The following is a 6,478-nucleotide window of genomic DNA, read 5'->3' as shown; positions in this document are numbered from 1 at the left end:
AAACATCACACAGCGTCTAATTGCGGGTTTTGAATCGTAAAATCCGCGGATCGCATCATGGGGTAGAAGCACTAAGTTCAATCTTCAAGCTATTTAGTCGAAGTAAGTTGGCCAGATTCCTAGGACCTTAAAATTATCAGGTCAACATTAATAAATACTTTTAGAAGTTTCAGTGCAAAAAATGGAAAATATAAACCAAATAACTGAGCCCATTTCACTGTATGATGAATAGAATACCAAAGGAGCAGCCTTTGATCAAAAGGAACTCGCTTTTTGTTTCCCTAGATGTACTAGCAATTTTGCGGCAAACGGGTGGTTCAAGGCCCAGCGAATAGTTATAAACTTACTGGTGCACTTCTTCACCAAGCCCATGGGTATAAACAAGCAGCATGTCGGGAACAAACATTTAATGAAGATTTGATTAAAATAACATTTGGACATAATGGTGGCGATACCATAGCGCCTACCATGAGGCACTCTTAGAACAATCCTTTTTCCGTAAATCGTTTTCCTTGAGGGAGTGAAATCCGCTGTCAAAACGTTTAATCGGAAGGCAATTCGATGAAATTCGCTGGAAAAGTGACAGTTGATATTTCCGGTTGATTATTCTTTGCGGCTAAATTGTGGAGAAGGTGTATATCTGGAAATTATCACACAAATTGCAATGGTATATTTCTGTATGAAGGCAACATACAGTAATGATTTTGGTAATATTTCTATAGGGACATATTCTCCAAAATCCAACGTAACGTCCACCATGCCACTTCCTTGAGTAGTATGCAGAACTGCAATTTATTTTGTAATGTTAGGCAAGATTTGGAGGGTACAAAGAATGGAGTTGTGATCCAAGATATATGTCGCACTTTATGGCCAAAAAAAAACAGCAAATTAAGTCTCTTTCCATAAAATTATCTGCTCAATACTACTGATGTACTGATGAACCGACTATCAACTCCACAGAGTTAAAAATGTTGATCGAAACAATAGCACATCAAAAAGAGGACGTAAAAATAGGAATGGGAAGGAGCTTGGTATGTTTAAGCAAACAGTTTTCGCCTCTTTTATTAACACACTCCTTAAAGGGGGTAAATTGAAAGAGTTAGTACTGCGTAAAGGCTTACTGGGATTGGCAGTTACGGAGGAAAGGGGATGACGTTGCCAGAGGATGAGGCGAAGTGAGACACGATACAGTGAAAACAGCCCAAGTAGTGACTCAATGAACTCAAACTGATGGTAAAACCCTTCCCCTCACGCATGGGGCGCATATTTAACAAGCCATGTTGGCTTAGTCGAAGGGCTATTTGGTGCGCCTCCTCTCCCCTTTAACACTTCACAAACCGCACTTTGCTCTGTTGACAAATTTTTAGCACCCTTTTTACAATGTCACTCTTTTCACTCGAATATGAAATTGAAATTTAACTTTAAAAACATTTCGTGGGATGTTCAAGTTAAACCGGGACTCTTGTACTTAATTATGCTTGAAAAGAACTCTTTTTAAGAAACGGAAATTCCCTGTTTAACCAGATTTCCTGGCTGTTATAACTGTTTTGCTATAACTGTACACTAATTTCATCATTTGACCAAATTCTTGATAGCTTTAGCTCATAAGGATTCTTCAGAACGGCTGAATCAGCCTTGCGCCTCCTGGGCTCCCTATTCGTGCCTGCTCTTCGATATTGCAAATGCGTGTCAACGAACGAGTGTGTTTGCCATTTCCACGAGCAGATTAGTTACATTAGCAACAAAATCGACTATTGAGGGTAGGCCTAATAGCCGAGTGAAAGATCTCCTGGGCCCGAGGGCTGGGAGTCACCACAGCTGGAACTGCCACTGTACAACCATGTTTACACTGTCGAGATGTCTTACTGCGCCTCGACGTCTCTTTACTGTAGCAAATTTTTGAAGTCATCTATAGGAGTAGGCAGGCTTCATTTCTACGAAGTCACCACATTCCAACTCTTTTGCTGGTTGGTATATCGCCTTTCCAATAATAGATTCGAAGCTTTCATGGACTGTGGAAGCGCTCTGAGTGCTCATAGTTATTATAATCAAATAACAGGACTAGAAACCCCACCCCAAGTAAAACTTGCTTCGAAGTGATCTTTTCTGGTTTGAGTAAAATTTGAAGACACCCTCGTAGTAGCTCCCTTTCACCTTCCCTTCCTGTGAAAGGCAGTTGGATTGAAATTAACAAATTTTTTTGCTTAAAATAGCTTTTTATACTAGACTGCATTATAACTCAACGAATTTGTGTAGACACTAATGCACACGCCGTTGAGCTACTGGAGAATAGCCGTTTTTTAATCGCACACCGGCTGTTGTAATATTAAGACAGTCAGTTCATCGTGTGGGTATTGCTCAAGACTGTGTAATTTTATTGCCACTGAGAGATGTGAACATGCATAACATAACCGTCCTAGGGAGTGCATAAGGCGTTGATGCCAAGCAGAGTGCCAGTGCCATCGATAGAGAGATGCATGGGATTACAATCACAATTTTCTTTTTTCTAACTTAAGGTAGTTTCAGGCAAAGATGAAGGTGGGACTGAGTACACCTTAATCGTGAACGTCTTAAATGAACAGCGAGCACCAAAGTCGTACTCTTGAATCCTGTCTGTTGGGTGAAGTGTCTCAAAATCAGATGCTCTTGAGGTGAAAATTTGGCTTTTAAGAAGGTTTTTTGAACGGATGGACTTCTGGTTGCGATTTTTATAAGTTCCGAAACTTAAGTTTGAGATGAATTTGTATGATTCGCTCTGTGCCAAGAATTGTGCAATCCAAATCTCAACTCATATGCATAACTTGTTATCAAGGATGATCGTCATTGACATTCACACTTCCCAAACAATGGAGTTGTTCCATTCCTTTAAAAGTAGAATTTCACAAATAATCAATCCCCCATCAATCACACATTACCTTGGAGATCTTCATTACTGGTGGAGAGACGTGGCAAGACACGATTGATTTTACGTGCGGCTTGTCAAAGCTGAGTGGAAAGGTGTCTGTCACCTCCGAAAAATAAGTGCTCTTTTGGAAAACGCTTTTTTAATAGAATACGAATGCATCCCCCGATTTGCAGACATACAAGATGTTCAGAGCTGTAAAATGTTCTGGCAGTTAAAATATCTGGGACTGGGAGCTTTGTTTTGCTAGATTTGCTTTCTCATTTAATCGTTAGTTGAACCCTGCTTCTTGTCACACGGACCGATTGGATGTTTGGCAGCCAAGAGATAACCCAACGTTTAATGTCAACTCCTCGGTTCACTACTACTCTGCGCGGATGTCACACCCTTGTAGCTATTACTCTCATTCTGCAATGAGGGGATGATATTAACTGCTAGAGCAGCACCATTTGAATGCCGCGCATTCCTGATGTTTCCGTGTAGCCATGGTAACGAACAATGTGAGTTCGGTGGACCGAAATAGGGTGGAGTAATTTAGGAAGAACCGTTGTTGTCATTAGAAGGGACTACTTTTTATTTTTTTTACTCAACTTTCTCTCCAAGAATTTGATAGCATGCCCATTCCCTCTAATGATATTTTTATACCCAGCAAGAAACTGTACGACAACTGAAACATAATCAATACCGCCAAAAAACAAAATCCAAGCTTAAAAATGCGTTTTTTTTCAAAAAGTTATTAGATTTTAAGAAGTTGGGTGCAATCGTTCGTCATTTTGCAGCGGAACTGCCCCCTTCATTTCCAGCTAAGGAGACCTTTCACCTCATATCAGCCAGTGGTCATCAGATTTGAATAGGTTGTAAAAATGCTACAACTCTCTCCCTTTGTTCTGTTCCAGTGAATTCACTGCACTATTTTAACTGGAAAATTTTCAGGCCCGCACTGTCGGCTCAGTAAATACTTCCCTTCGGTATGCGCAGCTAAGAGGCATTTGTCAGCAACCTCAGAGAGCACCATTGTTTCATTTTATAGTCTACTTAGAAATACCTGCCTCGAAATATCTCCTCATCTGTTGGATCGAATGCACGCACTTAGTAATTGGGTTATTCGGGTCCAGTGAATGGATAAACCATTCATCAACCCGAAAAATTGCGTATATCCTTCATCCTTTTTCCTCTGGCCAGAAGAACTCGCCAATTTTGTTAATTACTTTCGAGTGGAAAGTGAAAGGAGACGCTAGTCCTTTTAATTTCTGACCTCTGATGCCCATAAAATTGTGCTCTTACTGTAATCGTGCTTTAATTCTCTTTAAAATTGTATGGCCCCGTAGCTAGACAGCTCTCCCCTACTTCATCGGTAATGCAATAGTGTCCGCAAAAAATAGATCAGCTTTCCAAAGAAAGTGGAACTATGTATGCATGAGCTTATCATTGGATTTTGACCTCCTTTGATGGAGGCTTGGTGTGATTGCTTTCCTAATCACCCCGGTAGGCTGCCATATATGTTTCGTATGTGATAACGCAGAAAAAAGGTATAAATTATGCAAGATTACATTCTAATTTGCACCACAATGCGGCATAAGATGACGTATCAGAGGCTTGCTCTGCTGGACACTTGTGCGCCACCTCACAGCGTTGAGTGAACTTGCCATCAGCCAAAAAGGCTCTACCTTTCAAACCTGCGAATGTCTGCTTCAATTCACCCACCTCTGTAAGGCCAAATTTGCCAAAAAATTGTATTTGAGGCTTTAATAAGAAAGGTTAAATCAAAAATGAAGCGCACAACTTTACACACCCACCCATGTGTACAACGCTCCATTCTGCTATTGTTCTCCAGGCCTGTAAGAAGGTAGAACATTCTGCATACTCCATAATTGCAAATTATTTTTTGTTTTGAGGAGTTAACTCTGTCAGTTGTTTAAACAGCTCTTAATGTTTTTTTTTTACGACTGGTGACAGTCTTTGCGCTCTACAACATATAAAACTAAGTGCTATCTTATGATGCGCTCATTTGTTGAGAAACCTGGCCTTTGGTGTTTACCTAGCTCCTCGCAAACAGGCCTAAAGAGTAGAAGTTGTCATTGTTTTTAGACAGCTAACCTCCACTTTTCCCATCATAATCTAGGGGCTGGTGTTTGAACCTAACACGAAATAAGAAAAGGCATGTGATTGGTGGAGTGTTGAGATCGCCCCCTGAACTGAACCAAGTTAAGATGACCTCTCTTCTGTTCTCCATCTCAATGGTTAGTCTATCAACTGTCGCGGAGTGTTTTAGACAATGCCTGACTGTATTAAACCCCAGTTACAGTTCCACAATTCAACCATCATTGGGGTTTTTTATATCTAAATCTACTTTCTATCTTCTTTTTTGCCTGCTTTTAAAAATAATTTTGCATAAGAATTAATCCAAAATCGGTAGCACAGCCAGACCGGTTTCTTATCACTTTTCAAATGAAAACATAACACGGATAAGTGAGTAATTTGGTGCAGAAGTGGAAATCTTGAGGGCGATCAAAGTTAAAAATTCGATTCGTCCGTAGAAAATCTTTTTGTTTGATCTCTCTACAAAGCACGGCGAGGGCTTACAACTCTCTGCACATGTTCGCACTAGAAAATGAGATAAGGTGGTTCTGGTCTTTCCATGTGACTTGTTTCATCTGTAAAACCGCCTGCCTTTGTACTTTGCTGTGCGAGTTTTCAACTTAACGTGAATTTGACTGCAAAATACAGGTCTCCTCGAGGATGAACAGCTTTTTATCATACTATCCCATGGAGAAAAATCGGAATAAAGAACCAAGCGTACCTTGCTTGGCATTTGTACTCATCGCGGGAATAGTCTTTGTTGGTAGGGCGAAGATCGGTTGTGGTCCGGACCAATTTGTAAAAACAAGGCATTATCAAGACAGGGTTTGTGAGCGTGTAGAATGTGAGCGCTTGATGCCCTTCTGCCTTGTATCACGTGCGCAATGTGTACATCAGCATCACCATAAGCTCTTAAATGCTTCATCTGAAGGAGATGCCAATACGGTAAATCTGCACAACTTGGGAAAAAAATTACGCCAGAACCGTAGATGACTACAAGGAAATCCAGATGATGCACATGGATGTAAGTAAACAATATTATACTAACTCTGAATTGCTTAAGGTGAGGTACTCTGCAGCCGTTATTCCAAATTAATTTCCCACTGCCACTTTGCTCTCCTACCAACGCCGTCCATCAGTCGACATGGATTTTGTTCACATACTACGAATGTAGGAGAGGCATCACCTGCTCCCATAATAAACCTACTTCCAAACACAAATTATATGAACAGCTCTATTGTAGAGGATTTCAGGTTTCTACGCCTGTAGACGCTTCAGTTGGTAATTATCCTCTTGAAAAGCAGGCGATCGGAGAGGGGGATGGCCTCGGTAACCCTTCTGTTGAGAGTCCACTCAAATTCAGCCATCTACAGCAAATGCCTCGTTCTGCAAAGTATAGGTTTCGGTGTCCGGTTAGTAGCTTGCTATTGTCTCTCTCAATTTGCATTTCAAACGAAAATTATCATATAACTACCAAAGTGACACCACCTGTGACCT

The sequence above is a fragment of the Echinococcus granulosus genome (assembly GCF_000524195.1).
Source record: "Echinococcus granulosus chromosome Unknown EG_S00024, whole genome shotgun sequence".
Taxonomy (NCBI): Eukaryota; Metazoa; Platyhelminthes; class Cestoda; order Cyclophyllidea; family Taeniidae; genus Echinococcus; species Echinococcus granulosus.
Note: the sequence above shows the minus strand (reverse complement) of the source record.